Raw genomic sequence first — 17,411 nt, 5'->3', positions numbered from 1 at the left:
GAGGTGCAGATTGGACTCCATGTGGAAATGAGCAGACATTAGGGTCTGGGGTTCTGATGGAGGCCTGGCTACAGTCACCTTTGTCATTATAGCCAAATGGGTGGGCTGGCGAAGCCAAGAGGACCTGGGCCTGTGATGTCTGTCTACAGACTGGAGGTGGAGATTGAAAGGGTGAAGGAGAGAGGAAGGGACAGCTAAGGAGGAGGGAAGAGCTGGGGGGGGAGGGGGGCATGGCCGTCCCCGCTGAGCTTAACTTCCTTAACAATGGAAACAAAAATGCACCTAAAACTGAAGCTTCTGGAAGGACCACTTGTTCTTGCTTGTCTTATGTGGATCTTCAAAGTTGACCTTGGCCTCACCCCTGGCCTTGGGTTTCAGAGCTGGGTCTCTAAAGACATCCTTGTTGACAACACTTTTGTCTGAGATATCCACAGAGGACCTTGTGGGCATGAGGTGATTGTAGTTATAAACTCCCGCAAAGGAGTTTGATCTTCGACCTCCTGGCAATTGTCACTTCTCGGGGATGGTCGTAAGGGCAACCTGAGAGGTGCCATCATCAGTGTTCTTCACAGCGACAGCTTTGCATCTGGAGTAGCATCCGGCCAGCAAACTTGCCTAGGTTTCATGAACTCGCCCAATTCAACAGCAAGCTGCAGAGAGCAAGGTTAGTTTTTGAAAATGGGTGACATGGTAGAGCCGGCCTGGCCCATGGCAGCTCCCACTTCCAACCCCTCAAGACAGAAGTCAGTTGTTAAGCACCTGCATCTTGTGCTGCTTGTGGGGGGTGGTCCACCCAAGACCACGGATACAAAAGAATGGTCCGAACAGTTTCTGTCTGTGGCTCCCACACTTAGCAGCTAAGGGATAGGCTTCCTCAAAGCCAGCTGGAAACTGAGACATTACCCACGGAAGCCCTGCTGAGCAAGGCCTCAGAGCCTGGGCAGGGTTTTATGGAGAGGAACAGGGACTCCTGGTGGGACCTGGAGGACAGAATGGAGGATTTGCCAGAAACCAGTCTGGTCATAGGGTGGGAGAGAGCAGGGTTTTGTAGCTACCCAAGCTCTGCCTGCAAGCTTGTGGTGTGGGGGTGGCAGTCACCGAATCAGGAGCTGGAAAGAACCTCCAGCTAAGTCTGCTCCTTTGAGACTGTTTGCCAGATGAAGAAGCCTCAGATGGGAAGGGCCATCTTATGGCCACTGCTAAAGGAGCTGAGGTTAGAGTGGTATCCTTCCATGGTGTCCAGTGTCTGTATTCTGCTTTGGTTGTCTCTTTTCTATTTATTTATGTGTTTGTTTGTTTATTAACTGTTTATTAATTTTGGTTTTTCGAGACAGGGTTTCTCTGTGTAGCCCTGGCTGTCCTGGAACTCACTCTTTAGAGCAGGCTGACCTTGAACTCAGAGACCTGCCTGCCTCCACCTCTGCTTCTGCCTCCAGAGTGTGTGCCACCACCGCCCAGCTACTTTGGTTGACTCTGAAGTGTGTTCCCTTCTTGGCCATGGGGCCCACAGAACCAGCCTTCAATCGCTTGGTCCAGCACTTGAGCCCACCCCCAGCCACGGCCCACCCCCAGCCACAGCCCACCCCCAGCCACAGCCCACCCCCAAACACAGCCCACCCCCAGCCACGCCCACCCCCAGACATAGTCCCTATAGCTCACCACCCCTCAGCTCTGGCTATGAAGCCTGCCTGCTTAGATGCCTGGCTTGGGCATCATTCTCCCAGAGGCCCGGAATTGTCACTCTTAGAATCCCCCCTGTGTGTCTCCACATGCTTCCCTCCTCTGGCTCGTCACCACCCTTGAACCTTTCAAACAACTATCTTAATCCCCCCTCCTCAGTCCATCAGAGCTCTCCTCCAAGCCCACGGAGACAGCTCCTTCTCCAGTGAGCCTTCCTTGACAACCTTCAGCCTGGGTGGGTTTCTACCAGGTTCCTACAGTCTCTGGGCTCCCTCTAGGGAGCTAGGGTGTGTCCTGCTGAACTAGGGTGTGTCCAAGCCTGTGCTGTGTCCCAATCTGCCCCGATCCCAAGCTCTCTGAGTCTCCCTGGGCTGAGACTAGCTCATGAACCCAATGGAGCTGAGGATAAAACACGCCTCAGAAGAGTCCAATGTGGGGCTGTCTTTTGAACCTTACTTGGGAAAAGAAAAAAGGGAAAGCAGGTCGTGTGGTGAAAAGTAGCCGTATTCTTATAAACAGGACTGTTTACTCTGTCCCTCTGTGTCCCAGTCCACCTTAGCCCAAGTCATCTTCTCTGCAGCCTCCTCACAGATGATGTCACCACCTGACAGGTGGAAACTGGGGTTCCCAGAGGACAGGTGACTTGCCCCATATCATGACCAGCTCTCAACAGTGGGGCTCATGGCCCTATTGCTCTGCATGGGAGGGAGACTTGGTAACTCAGAGCAGGCGAGCAGTCTGGCCCCTGACTCAGTGGGCCTGTGTGCCTGTCATTGACTAGTCTCTAGACCTGCGATGAAGCCCTGGACCTTCTGGCTGGCTAGGAGCTGGGCAACCAAGCAGGAGGGGGAATCACTGGACCCTGGAGGTCTGCTTTCTCCAGGCTTCAGGGTAGAATCCTGCTGGATCTACTCAGCAGGGGGCAGGACTTCAGTCATTGTGAGTCACAGGCTCCCGAGGAACTCCAGCAGCCCTGGAGTTTACTGTGTTCAGAGATTTAGAACTCTGTACCTCCGAGATTCAGGGTAAAACCTGCCATCACGCACTGGATGGCTCAGAGGACTTGGCATCAGAACTTGGGGCACGGCAGGTTTCCCATCTGTTCCATCCTGAGTCAAGAGTGGCCATCCTAACTCTGAGCCCCCTGTGCTGAACAGCTTAGACCTGTGTGGGAGGCTGGCTAGAGTCTCCGGAGACAGGCCTGGGAGAGACAAGACGGCGGCGGGGAGGAAACAGGAACTTTCCAAGAGAGAGAAAGATTAGTTTGTGGGAAAGGAGAGAATGGACAGATAAGGCCCTGTGGAGAGAGGTAGCTCATGCCAGCGGAGCCACACCATGTGGGGCCCAGCCCAGCCCCAAACATCTCTGCTGCGTTCTGCCACAGACCAGGGAACACAGACCAGGCCTCAGACAGGAGTCCAGACCCAAGAGAGGCCAGCTGGTGTACAAAGAGCTCTGGCATCGCCCAGCAACTTGCTTCCTCTCTTGTGGTATGACTCCAGGCAACCCCGGCCTCTCTGGGTTCTGCAGCCGTTGTCTTTAGCTGTCCTAACTTTTCCGTGGCGTAGAGCCCACCATCTCCGTTTTATTAACGAGTAAGCAGGCTCATAAAAGAAAAAAAAAAATGTGGTTTAAGGTCATGGCACACCAGTGGCAAAGTCAGGATTCAAACAGCCGGCTGTCTGGCTCCAACTCCTAAGCCTGTTCTCGCCTTCCCTGTGGGCTCCCGAGGGGTGGGAGTAGCCTCTGCTGAGCCGGGGTTTGGTGTCATCCCGGAGGGAGAGAGGACAATCCAGGACTGAGCAGTTGGGATGTCTGTGGCTTTCCTACCAGGCCTTCCTCAAGTGAACAACTACTAGGCTGTCCCCGCCTGTCCACCAGGCCACCACCCACCTGCAGAGATGGCTGGCTGCAGGCAGAGTACTTGAGCAGTCATACTTTTAACAGGTCCCTTTGCCCGGGTGGTGGTGGCGAACTCTGTGAGTTCGAGGCCAGCCTGGGCTACAGAGCGAGATCCAGGACAGGCACCAAAACTACACAGAGAAACCCTCTCTTGAAAAACAACAACAACAACAAAGTCCCCTTGCTCTCATGAATAAATCCATTATCTGCTCCCCAGGCTGGTGGCTGCTGAGGACATTCTCCTTATCAGTCCCTGGGTCTCCATTGCCTCACCTGCATAGGCCTCAGGGCCAAGGTTGGGGGTGTCTGAGGGAAGAAGAGCAGGAGAAAGAGCAGCATCACAAAGCTGATGAGTGAAGACGGGACCTGGGGAGGGGCCTGTGCTCCAGTGCTCCTGGGCAGGGCACAGGTGACATTAAACCCCAAATGTTTATTTTATGTCCTCACTGCTTCTGCTGCCCTGGAAGCGTGCTGGGCTCAAGGGGACTGAAGCGCAGGAGGCAGGCTGGGAGGCACAGGGCTGCAGCCAGCAGAGTCTGTGAATTTGACGGTTCCTTCCAGCTCTAGACCCACAGTTAGCGGGCTTTCCTCGACTCTGGGCCTCTTCTTGGAAACAGTCCAGGACACAAGGATGCCGATTCTAGCTTGTGTATGGTTTGGATGACCCCAAACAGTTCCCTTTGCCTTTCTCTACCAGGGGCACACAGAGGGTCTCGTGCCAGCCTCTCTCCCTGCTCCCACGCCTCCGGTCCCAAGCCCTCTCCTCACTCCAGTGCCAGCCAATCCATCTGGCCCCGGGCAGGCAGCCACCTCATGCAGACCCCAATTCCATTAACCCTAGACTCTTCCTAGGAGGACATCAGCATGGCTGCCCCCACTTTGGCTGGAAGGACAAGGAGCAGGCATGGACAGGGAATGCCGGGACAGTGAGTGACAGATGATAGGAGACAAGGTCTCTTCGGGAGACAGGCTCGGGCCTTCAGGTTTACGGATGCTGCAGTTCTGTGGGATTCCATGGAGGCCCGGCGGAGTGGCCCTGCTCTCTGTGACAGCTGACACTCACTGACTGGATTGAGACCAAGTCTCTGCCCTACCCATGATGAGTCTTGAGCCCCTCCACTCCCAGGTTGCCTCGTCTCTATGAGCGTCTCCCCTCATACACACCTCAGGGCCCCTGTGCTCTTTGGGCCGTGGACAATGACAAACTGGACTCTGAGCATATACCATCTGGCTAGCTGTGGTCTCCCAGCCCCACTCCAGGCTCGAGGAGAGCAAAAGTACCAGTGGTGAGGCCCCCATCAGGGAGAGGCTGGAGTCCTTGTCCAGACTGGGTTCCTGTCACTTCCCTGATGCTGTCCACCTGGTGTTTGGAGAGTGCCAGGCCCCATCCACCTCTGGAGGGCAGTCTGTAGATGAGAGACCTGAGACTCCTTCTCCACCAGAATCCCTCTGGTCCTGGCCTCAACCAGCTTCGATCCTGCCGAGCCTTGTCACTTTGTCCCCAAGCTTCAGTCTCCTACACACCTGGTGGGTGTGGGCAGTGAGGCATTCCCCAGATCCCTCTGTCGAGCAGAGCCATGGAGGGACTGAAGCAGAAACAGAGGCTGGAGTTCAGCATCCTCTAGATGAGGTCTGGACACTTAAAGCAGGACATGTATTCCTAGGAGAAGCTTTCAAAGTAGGCATGACTGGAAGGTTCTAGAAGAAGTATACTCACAGCCAGGCATGGTGACACAGGCCTGTAATCCCAGAACTTGGGAGATAGAGAAAAGAAGACTGAATTTGAGGGTATCCCGGGCTATATAGTAAGACTTCATCTCAGAAAGCCAAAACCAAGGCCAGTGAGATGCTTCAGCACGTCTGCATCCTGGCTGCATGGGACCGGCAACCTCAGTTTGATTTCAGAGCTCATGGAAGGGTAGAAGGAGAGAACCAACAGATAAAAGTTGTCCTCTGACACACATGCTGTGGTGTGTCAGCATGCATACATGCATGCATCATGTGTGTGCACATCCACACAAGTGCACACATATACACACGTAACAAATACACAATCAGTTAAACAACAAAAACCCCCAAATCCCTGCCTAAAAACAAAACTTTCCAAATTTTGGCACCTAATACCTGGGGACATGGATACCCTGACAGAGTCATTCTCACTTGGAACTGGGTCCCTACGGTGACAATGCCCCATAATGACCTCCTCCAAGGCACCTCTTGTGTCCTAGGCTCTCCACGTGCTGATGGTTATCGGTCACCCCTATGAGCCTGTCACTGCATCCTTGCTGGAGAAACAAGTCACTCCAGAGCCAGGATGCATAGACCGCCACATCATTTCTGGATGGCCCGTGTCACTTTTTGTGACTCAGTTCTTTTATGTGTAAGATGAGGGCAACCGCATCCCACACCCTGCCTCTGAATTGAAGGAAGAAGTCAAGGGCTTGGGTGAGCAGGCAGAGATCAAGCCTTGAATGATAGCTTGGGACCGTGGAGCCAGGACTCCAGGAGTCCTGGACTCCTCAGACAGCCCCGCCCATTGGTCTTGTAGCTCCGTGTTTTTGGGGTGCTGGAAGACAGTTCCCTGCAACAGCCCTTGCCACAGTGTCTTGGTTTATTATTGAGGGAAGAGGGAAAATGTGCCTAGTTAGCATCCGGGCACTTTCACATAAGCCTGGTCCTCCTCCTGTGACACTTCCTGGGGCATCAATCACATGGTTATTGGTCTTTCCCCTCAATGCCACTCACTGAAGGGCAGTTGTGCAGCAAGTGTCCATATTCTCCTGATGACATCTTGGGAGGTCTGCCCAGTCCTTCTGCCTCCGACCCCATTCTACAGATGAGGAAATGGAACTAGAGGGTTATGGCTGCCTCAGGATCTGCTGTGGGTCAGAGGCAGAGTCCTCTGTGGAGCTCGTGACAGAGTAAGGTCAGATGCCATCAACCTCAGTAACCTCTGTGGTGGCCTCAGGGAGGCAGGACTTCCTCTTTCCCATTCAGTGCTGAGTCTGGGTGCTGGTCGCCTGGGGAATGGACAGCCCAAATGTTTAGTCTATGCAGAAAGAAGCAGGGCTCAGATTCCAGCCCAGTGGCCCTGATCAGGCCCTGTGCTAAGAGTCAGCACAGAGGTCTACATCCAGTCACCTGTGCTATGTGTGTCCCAGGGCTCAATCACATACTCTTAGGGTGCCTCTGAATTAAGATTGTGTTTCTCATGAACAATCCTTTCCCCAAAATAATAATTATTAGCACAGATACACAGGGATACATGGGACCACCATATTCTGAGGTACCCCCAAAACTCTACAGGGCCAGCACTGTAGGCCATTCTATATGAGAAACCAGGGCTCCAGGGGTCAATGAGACTTCCCCAGGGTGACAGCATGAAGGCGATAGACCAGTAAAGGGTGGGGATAGAAAGGCCCCTGGCTCACACAGCTCAGCTCCTTGCTTCCTTTCCCCTCTGCTGGAGAAACCGAGAAACCATGAGGTAAGCCAGTCTTAGAATTTCGCATCAGAGGCAAACCCTCTTCCCAAGAACTGGCATGCTTTCCTGGTCACACAGTGCAAACTGCCTTTACTGCGGCCAGTACAGGATGGTCATCGCTAATCCCAGTCATTTCGCAGGTTACCTAGATTGACAGTTTTCCCCTGACGTCAGGGACCTGTGTTGGGCTTTCCTTATGGCCCTTTCTTTTACACCATCATCCAGCCAGTCATGATGCACACACCTGTAATCCCAGCACTTGGGAAGTAGATGCAGGAGGCTATCCTAGGCCACACAGAGCCTGTGAAGCCAGCCTGGGCTACATGGGACCCTGTCTCAAAAATAAACAATAGCAAAAAAAACTCAACCAAACAAACTCCTCTTAGTCCTTAACCATGTTAGAGTGGCTGTGTTGATATTTTTGTAATCTGCCATTTTCCTGTTCATGCAGCTGTGCTTGGCATACCTATCCTACCCTCCTCCAGGCCCGCTCTGTCTGCTCCTGACAGGTCTGGCCCATTTTCCTACATCTCCAGTCACGCCTGGCCTGGGTAGTAGGCCGCCCTCCACCTGGCCAGTTCTCACCCCTCTCTGGGTGCTGCACTGCATGAGCGTCCCTGGCCCAGGCTGTCTTACAGCTTCTCTCTTTCTCCTTGTCTGGGCACTGCTCTGAAGGTTCCTGGCAAACAAGGCAAGCCCTCTCATCCCCAGGCCCCTGGGAGACTGGCAGAGTAAGCAAATCTGGAAGGCTCGCAGTGTGCGCACTTTAACAGGTGGCCAAGGAGGCTTGATAAAAGCAGTGTGGGGTGGCCAGGAACACTGGCAGAAGATGAAGGAGGCTTCCGGGGAGACCTTTCAGGGGAGGTGGCATTTGGACAGAGTTGGTATAGAGAGGGAGAGCCCTGTGTTCATGGTGGCTGACGGGGAGCCAAGGCATGGAGATGCCATTATAATGACTAGCATGCCATGAGTGGGCTACAGATGAAGTCCGAGGAGGTAACAGGGTCAGACTGAAGGATCGTGGGAGCCACTGAGGATTTTGTAACGAGGGCATAGTGCAGTCTGCTCCGTGCCAGGCTCTGAGCTGGGCACCTGGCATCTGGCTTCTCATTTGATCTCCTGGCAATTCTGTGGTCTGGGCCTGATTTTCAGACCCATTTCAAAGGCAGCAGAGGCCCAAAGAGGGGAGGGACCTGGCCAAGGTCACCCGGTGGGAGGCCTCTCCCTTTCTCCTGGGCCTGTGGTAAATTAGCACCCAGGAGGAGGGGACGCTCCCTAAGACTGCGTGTTTTCTTTAGCCCCTTCTCTGTGCATCTGCCCATAAATCACTCTGACACTTGTGAGGGGGGTAGAGACAAGCAACATCACCTCCATGGGGAAGCCGTTCCCAGGCCCCTGCACTCCAGTGTGCCTGTGGTTCTTGGCTCTGGACACTGGCTCCCCAACCCTGGGCTCCAAATGTGGAGCCCAGAACACTAGGGGAGACATGTTTTCCCTGGGCTGGGAGGGAGATTCAGGAGAAAGGGAGACAGCCTCCTCCCACCAGATGAAGGCTAGGAAGGCTCCATGCTACCCGCTACCCGGAAGCCTGGGCTAGCCCTGGCCTGCATGATGAAGCCCAGGAGTGACCTGAGTCCTCTTGGGGCACTTGCCAACAGCTGTGTGTGGCTGCTCTGGTCAGCTCAGGAGTGAAGCCCTGAGGCAGGGCCCTCCGGAGAGGAAAGACGCTGCCCCCCCCCTGGCCCGCCCTATCCTTAGGCCTAGCTGCCCCTCAACCTCGGTGATGGAGGAAAGAAACTAGGTTCTTTCCACCCAAAGTGCCTGGGGCTGTTGGGAGAAGGCCTTGGGGGCCTTGCAGGATCTGTGGAGGATACACCTTGGGGTTCAGGGAGCACCTGTCATTTACAGGGCTCACCTGGGCTGGGAGATACTCAAGAAGTCCCTCTCAGCTTGACAGGTCAGGCCTCAGGGTGCCCTGGCCACTCTTCTCATTCTCCACTCTCCACACTCCACCCTTGTGGAACTGCTGCCTCTGCTCAGGCCGACCTTCTGCGCAGCTCTGCCCCCATGCCCAGGAATGTCCACAGGCCCTGTTTGTACCTTCCCTCATGGCCTGGTCTCTGGTCCCAGAATGTAGGTCACACCATATGGTGGGAGGCAGCACAGGACGGGGGGGGGGAGGGAATTATGGTTTATGGAGGTCCCAGCTGGCCGGACCAACCTCCCAAGCCTCCATGCTCAGCTTCCCCATCCTGTAACTACACCAAGGTTGTCATGGGAGAATTGTTCCATAAGGTTCATCCTGGGCTTCAGGACACTTGTCATTTGCCATTTCTATAGGTCACAGGGGTCACCTCACCTGATGCCTCTTCTTGCTTCCCTTCCACCATGGCGGCCCACACTGCTCTTCAGGCAGCTGAGGGGCACACCAGGAGTAGGAAGATGTGGGGAGGCAGGTCCCTGGCACCAACAGGGATCCCTGAGTACCCAGTAGGGGGGAGTATTGGAGTGGCAAGGTGAGTAGAAACGGGAAGTAGGGGTTCATAAATAGGCTGGCAGGGGGCCAGCACCCCCAGACCTCTCCTGGGCCCCTAATAGACTCCATGGAAGCTGCTTGTCAAGACCTCTTGCCTAATTATCAAATTGTTCCCAGATCCCCTCCCGCAGCCTGACCCTCCAGCAGTCTGTCAGTAGACAGCCATGTCAAGAAGAGCTTGTCTTTGGCCCACACTCGGGACAGTGTGGGGTTAAGCCCTTGGCTGCCCCTGCCCAGCTTCTGCTTTCCTACCTCCCCACAGGGACACAGGTAATTAGTGTGTGCCGACTCCCCAGAAGCCAAAGTCCCTGCCATGCCCTAATCAGACTCCGGGGGCAGATTGTGCCCACTTTATGTCAAATCTGCCCCCAGCCCTTATTTGACCTCCGTCCCTTTACCTCAGCAAATCCTCTGTCTGCCCTTTCCCTTGCATGGATTCCCACCTCAGGCCAGAAGTCAGTCTGTGGCGAGCATGGCTCTCCCTAACCACCCCACACAGGGAACCACAGCCTAGGGCCTTAACTACAGAGCTGAGGCCTTACCCTGAGGTGGCCTGCTCTGGGCCCAAGGGAGCTAAGGGACAGATGGAGCAGGGACTTCCCAGGATCCTCTGTGAGCCTTTCCTCATCCCCACACAATGCTTCCCAATGCACATGCACACTCCTGAACACAGCACACACACACACACACACACACACACACACACACACACACACACACACACGAGGACCCAGTGGGGTAGTAGGAGCCAACATCTGCAGGACAGGTGTGACCCAGCTGTTAATCAGTGCTTGGAAGGAGCATGTGGAGAGACCCCCAGGGAGGTGAGAGCAGCCAAAGGTTTTCTGAGGTTCTCACAGGCCCTCACGGTGGCCACACCATGAGCCAGCGGCCTGTCAGCCCCTTAGTCACCCTCTTCTCCTTCCAGATGGGACTCTGAACAGACAGGGACTCCGGGGAGGTGGAGGGAGATCACACAGTGTTGAGGGCAGCTGGACTTCCTGCCCTACCCTTGTGGCCTGAGCCAGGACTCTCCCAATCTGCCTGGAAGGGAGAGGGCCGGGCAGCCCAGCAAGGCCTCCAGGCTAGGGAGGCTGACCCGGTTCTATAGGAGGACATGTGACCTCCAGACAGTTGTCCCCACCAGAGTCGGGGACACAGGTAATTAGTGTGTGCCACCTCCCCAGAAGCCACAGGCCCTGCCATGCCCTAATCAGACTCTGGGGGCAGATTGTGCTCACTTTATGTCAAATCTGCCCCCAGCCCTTATTTGACCTCTGTCCCTTTACCTCAGCGAATCCTGGGCTGTGAGTGAGGCAGAGCTCCAATTCCTGAGGTGTTAGGGACCAGCTGAAGGCTGCCAGGGCGTGCGGGGCAGGGTCCTCAGTGGTCCAGCTAGGTGTGGCATTTCTGCGGCTCTGCTCTGTGTGTAGGGACCGCCAGAGTGGAGCGCCCCTCTGGAGTCTCAGGTAAGTGCCTCTGGCCCCCACTCTGCGATGCTCTTTGAAGCCTCGGAGTGTTTGTGTGGACAGAGGGGAGTCCAGGTCCACACTCACGAAGGGGGACAGGGTCTGTGCCTCTCCAGACCTCACTGGCTCCACATGCAGGTCCCACGGCACCTGCCTCACCAGAACTGAGCTGGATTAGACTGGACGGGACCAGGCGCTCCAGAACCTAACTGCAGGACGGCCTTCTGGAGGTAGTGTGGCTGAGGACAGGAGAGGGCGAGCAGACAGAAAGGCTGAATGTGGGCCTGGGACCCAAGCAGGCTGAAGACAGGTGTGGGTGGATGGGGGTGGGGAGGACTTCAGACATGGAGCAGGACCCCGGGGCCTGGGCAAGGAACGTGGGTTTTCCTAGCAAGACCTCGGTGTCCATGATAGCTCAGGCTGTGGCCACAGGAGGCGGCAGATCTAAGGGCTAGGCGGGTAAGGCTAACAGCTGAGCTGACACTGACTATGCTGACCCCAGCTGATGGCCAGGCCTTGGGAAAGGAGCCCGGGAGAGGCCTGAGAGGAGGCTGGAATGGCAGCCTCTGGTCCGGCCAGACATACCTCTTGTGTGCTGGACTCCAGCAGGGTTTTGCCTTCATGGTGGAATCATGCCCACACCCAAAGAGCCATTTTACACAGGACACCGAGCCCTGACGTCTCTTCTGTCTGTGTGTCCTGCCTTTATCCCTCAACGCAACAGAGATGTGAGTCTAGGGGAAACTTCCAAACTGATTAGGGAGAAATGTCAGAAAGGGTGTGTGGGGGTGAATGCCAAGGGATGGTCTCTGTCAGCTCAGAGGGCACGCTGCCAGCTCAGCCTTCCCCGAGGTATCTGCAGGCCTCTGTCCCCTGTCTGTGAAATGGGTAGGTGGGGCTCACGGCTCTCAAGGGGCCATCCAGCTCTGAGGTGGGAGGGACTGGTGGCCTTCCAGAAGAGAGGACCTCCCCTCGTAGTTAGCAAGCCGCCCGTTCTGTTGAAGCTGATCAAACCCAGACGGAGGTGGAGCCGCCTCAGTGATGCACAGGGTCTGAGGTGCCAAGAATCCACCCTCCTTGTTCCAGTGAATAGCTGGACTCCTGCGGAGTTTGCAGGGTGGGCCAGACCTCTCAGCTCCTCTCTCCACTGTGCGCCTGACCTCGGAAGGCAGGGTGGGAAGGAGACCCAGGACCAGGCCTCCTGGTGTGCCTCCTGGCCAGCCTGTGGAGGTGGAGGAAGGCTGCGCACCATCATCAGCTCACTGCTTCAGTGGGAAGGGCTGGGACACAGGCGGGCAGCTTGGCCCATTATTCCCTTCATGTAGTCAACAAACGCTCAGAGAGCTCCCAAGAGCTGGCAACCCTTCCCCCGCTTTCCGGGGTCTTTAGGGGTCCCCACCTCTTCTTCTGTGTCCCCTCCAAGTCTATAAAAGCCACAAGGAAATGCTGACCCCACAGGGTGGCATGGGCAAGGTGCACAGTTGCCATCTTCTCTCAGTTCTGTGATGGGTCCCCCGTACCTGTGTGCTACCTCAGGAAAGGGGCCTGCATGTGCAAGTGTGTGCGCTCGTGCGTGTGTGTGTGTGTGTGTGTGTGTGTGTGTGTGTGTGTGTGTGTGCGCGCGCACACACACACACACACACACACATGCACATATCACATACACATGTACACACGTGCATACACAAACACACACATGGTCATATACACAAACACACACACATATATACACACACAAGCGCACACACACATACACACACACACACACACATGCACACACAGGAGTCTGACTGGCTTGCTTGTCTCCCCCCCTCCCCGTCCCCCGTCCCATCTTCCCACCCTCTCCCACCCCCTCTTCTCTTGAATTCCCACTTGACTCATCAACACTGTCTCTGAGCTCTAGGGGGCTTGACCATGGCCAGTCAGGCCTCAGCGGCCTCTACAACACTGGGACCCTGTACAACACTGCGTGACTCGCTGAGCTCCGGGGAGGTGGGACACCTGACTCAGCTCCCGTGTCCTCATGTCCACAGAACCCAGGCTAGGGTAGGTGACCCCAGGGAACTAAGAGACTCTTCTTGGATGCTGGACTTGGAAAAACCAGAATCTGAGGTCTTCTCATCACTAGGCCGCCTCTGAAGTCCTCTGCCCCATGGTTCCTGTGGGCGTCAGCCTGGGCTGTGCCTCCCAGGCACCCACACCTGGCTCCTGCCATGTCAGTCTCTTGTGTGTCCAGCCCCCTTCCCCTCAGAGGGGACTCCTGTTCCTGCCCCCCAACCTAGGTGGATGGAGTTCCTGAACATGAACTTGTAGTCACAGGGGCCCTAGAAATACGGACCCCAGGGATGGAGAGATGGCTCTGTGGGTGAAGAACTTGCCACACAAGCATGCTGACCTGAGCTCGGATTCCCAGAACCCGTGGTGTAGTGTCCAGTAGCTCTCAGATCTGTTCCCTCAGCATCCTTGTTGGAGATGGGAGGCAGCCAGGAGAATCCCCAGACACTTGCTAAGTAGCCATGAAACCCTGCCTCAAACAGGGTGCAAGGTGAGGACTAACACTCAAGTTGACCTCTGAATACTACAAGTGTGGCACGTGCCCAACTCACATACCTGCATGTGCATGCCCACCCATGTACTACATGAACAATACACACGAAAAACTTAAAACGGGGTCAGCGGTGCCTTGTGGTGCCAGGCGGTTGGGCTCTGTTATGGTGAGCAACTATAGGGTGAGGTGTGGAAGAGAGAGGCAGAATGGTTCCCGTCCTGTGGAGAGAGGCCGATCTGAAGAGGTAAGGAGTGGGCTGAGGTGGGTGGCCTACTTGTCACCCAGGGCCATGGTGATGTCCTGACCTGTGCTGCTGCTGGAGATCTGCCATGTGGTGGTGTGGAGGAGGGAAAGATGCCCTCCTCCCCTCGACATCTTTGGTAGGTGGGAGGGCTTACCCCACCTCTCACCAACCACCACACAGGGAGAGCAGGCCCTGCACCTCACCTGGGCGAACTGGCCCTGAGATCATGAGAGGAGCAGAGCTGACCTGCCTCGCACCAGCTGCAGTACTTGGCTGAGTAGGCGCCTGCCCCTGGCCTGGGCAGAACAGTAGAGTGGGGTGTGAGAACAGGACAACCAGCCCCGCCCCTTGCTGCTTACTGCATTGGGTAGGTTAGCCAGGGTGGTGCTGGAGAGCTCCCCCTGGTGGTGAGGAGGAGGGAGAGCTGGCCGGCTGACCAATCCAGCAACCACCCAAGCCCAAAGCCAGGGCTATGAATTGGCCCACCACCTATGATCTGCTGGAGCATGTGAAGGGGCATATCCCGCAGATCCAAAGCTGCAGGATCTCCATGACACAGGACAACAACAGGACATCCAAGAGGGGCCAGCATCTATAGTGTAGCAGAAGCCGGAGGCCTCAAACCAGACCGATGACTCACTGCAATGAACAGTCACAAGTAAAGATATATGTACAGAGGATATATGATAAAGATATATGTAAGCTGTGTGACTCACTGTGTCACACTGCAGCTTCCACGATGAGATTTTTCTTTGAAATTTTATTTTACCTTGGCGGCAGGATGGGGGGAGGGGGAGGTTGCAGGGGTAGAGGGCAGATTCGGAGGGATGGGGAGATGAGTGGAATGAGATGCAAAGATACAAAGAATCAATAAAAACTGTAAAACAAAAACAAAAACAAAACAAAACTGGGGGTCAGAGGGTGTAGAGTGTAACTCCGAACCAGCCCAAACTGCTATGGGACCTGAGACAAGTCACTTGCGGTTCTCCCTGGTTCTTTGGGCCTGATGTGATTTTTATTTTCTGTTTCATGACTTCTACATCCCACCTGAGTCATTAAGGGACTCAATCTCCCCACTTCACAGGTATAGAGGACGGAGGAAAGGAAAGGAGACAGGGTCTCACCATGTTCTCCCAGGGAACCTTGCAATAGATGCCTGTAGCTAGTTTTCCTGCCTGGCCCACAGTCAGGACAAATCTCTGTCATCCACCAGTCCCACAGCCACTCAGACCCAACCAAGTAAACACAGAGACTTATATTGCATACAAACTGCATGGCCGTGGCAGGCTTCTTGCTAACTGTTCTTATAGCTTAAATTAATCCATTTCCATAAATCTATACCTTGCCACGTGGCTTGTGGTTTACCAGCATCTTTACATGCGCTTGTCCTGGCGGTGGCTGGCAGTGTCTCCTTCTGCCTTCCTGTTCTTTCTTTTCTCCTCTCTGTTAGTCCCGCCTATACTTCCTGCCTAGCCACTGGCCAATCAGTGTTTTATTTATTGACCAATCAGAGCAATTTGACACACAGACCATCCCACGGCAGATGCCCCCATGGCAACCTTTGAGGCCTTCATCACAGATCCCACCACTTGAAGAGGAGTCCAAGCCAATGACTACCACAGCTGTGGATGGCTGATGGGAGCATCTGCAGGTCACGTGTCATTGGCTGAGAGTGCTCCTGTAGAATGAGCAGCTCACTTGTCCTCAGAACAGCCCCTCTGAACCCATGCCACAGAGGAGCCGCCCTAGGCTCAGAGAGGTGAGGTGACTGGCCCATAGCCACACAGCTTGTAAACTGTAGTGCTGGGATCTCAGGTGGCTTGTGTGACATCCATCCCGGGAAAGACTCAAATCCAAATGTGCCTGACCCTGAAGGCTCTCAGCTGCCACCTTGGCAGGCACACACACAGGGTGGGGGAGGGGATACCCAGGCTGCAGAGGTTCCCCACAGAGCAGGGCCAGTTTCAATCCCTTCTCTCAGTGGAGTGGCTGGGGCCAGAGGGTTCTGGGGCCTGACCCAGAAATCCCAGGGGCCTTCCCAGCCCACTGTGGTGGAAAAGAGCCTGGGGACGCCCTCATCTCTGGGTCAATGAGGGAGGGAGACGGCTCTCCTGTGCATTGGTTTATATACACATCGCTGGGGACCCTGAGGCTTGACTTAGCACTCTGCACACAGCAGGCATTCCGCCTTAAGTCCCGTTCTGTTACCAGGCACCTGGCCCTGCACAGACAGGGTGCTGGAGATCAGGTGGGCTGTGGCTGACCAGAAGAGGGGAGCCCTGGTGAGTGGATATCTGCTCCCCCACTCTGCCCCTTGTCAGGACAAGGAGAAACAGGCACCCAGAGAATGAGTGACAGGCCCATGATGTAGCCAGGCTGAGACACAGTCCCATCACCTCTAGGCCTCAGTTTTCTTCTCTGGGCAGTGGTCCTCTCCTCTATGCCACCTGAGGGATCAGTTGAGAGGATGACAAGCCAGGGAAATGCCTGCTGCCCTTCGGGACCACATGCCTCAGGAGGGAGCTGGTGCTGAGCCATTATCCCAGGCCGGGGGCATCCATGCCTCACCCCAGGGTGTCCTACCGCAGCAGGTGGTGCTGTGGGTCCACCCAGCCCCCTCCGGGTGCTCAGTGGCTGAAGAGGGACAAGGGGCAGGATAGGTATCCCCAAGTGCTCTGAGCCTGGGCATCCCTGGGTCCTTGTGTGGAGTACCCTACCCCCAATGGCTGTGAAGTACACCCAGGCCTTCTATGGAGTCTGAGACCAGGTCACCAGAGCAGCAAAGCCATCCTGGAGGCCAGCCTGGAGGAGGTAGTTAGAACTTCTGCCTGCAGCTGGCCCTTCCGGTTCCACTGGGGGCTCTCAAGTCCCCTGCCGTGTGTGTGTGTGTGTGTGTGTGTGTGTGTGTGTGTGTGTGTGTGTGTGTGGTGTATAAAGACCTGGGCTGGAGTTGAGTGAGCTTGGATGAGCACCGGTGGGGGCGGGTGGAGCCCTCTTTCTCTTGGTCCCTCAAAGTCGCCAGTTCAGTGGGGACAGTGTCCGGAAGGAGTCAGAATGCTGCCTTCTCGTCACCAGCCCAACCCTCCCCCACCTCCTCCAGAATCCCAGAAGGACTGAAGACGATTCACACAACACCAGAGCCTGCCAGGGTGCTTGGGGTGGGACTCTGGGGTTCCTTGAAAGGCTGCAGGCCCCAGTGCCCCCCTCCCATCTGGCGGGACTGGAACAGGGCCAGGGCTGCCTGCTGGAGATGAAAAGGCCCGGGGCTCCAGGGTGGGGATGGGAGAGTGAGGTCTGTCACCCACCAGACAGTGAAATGAGCAGAGTCCAAATAAATCACTAACGGGATGGAGAGTTCCTTGAACAGACGTCTAACATTATGGACAGAGGGGAGCAGGGAAGGGAGCTTCGGAGAGCCGCTTTGCCAGCCCCTCATTCTCACACGCTGCCCAGCCCTCTCCCGCCTCAGGGCCTGTGACTGTCTGGGGGAGGAGGCTCAGCTGGGGGACCCTCTGCCCACGGGCCCCTTGATCCTTGCATGAGAAACT

The sequence above is a fragment of the Peromyscus leucopus genome, chromosome 1, assembly GCF_004664715.2.
Source record: "Peromyscus leucopus breed LL Stock chromosome 1, UCI_PerLeu_2.1, whole genome shotgun sequence".
NCBI lineage: Eukaryota > Metazoa > Chordata > Mammalia > Rodentia > Cricetidae > Peromyscus > Peromyscus leucopus.
The sequence above is the reverse complement of the archived record's forward strand: the minus strand, read 5'-3'. Positions refer to the sequence as shown.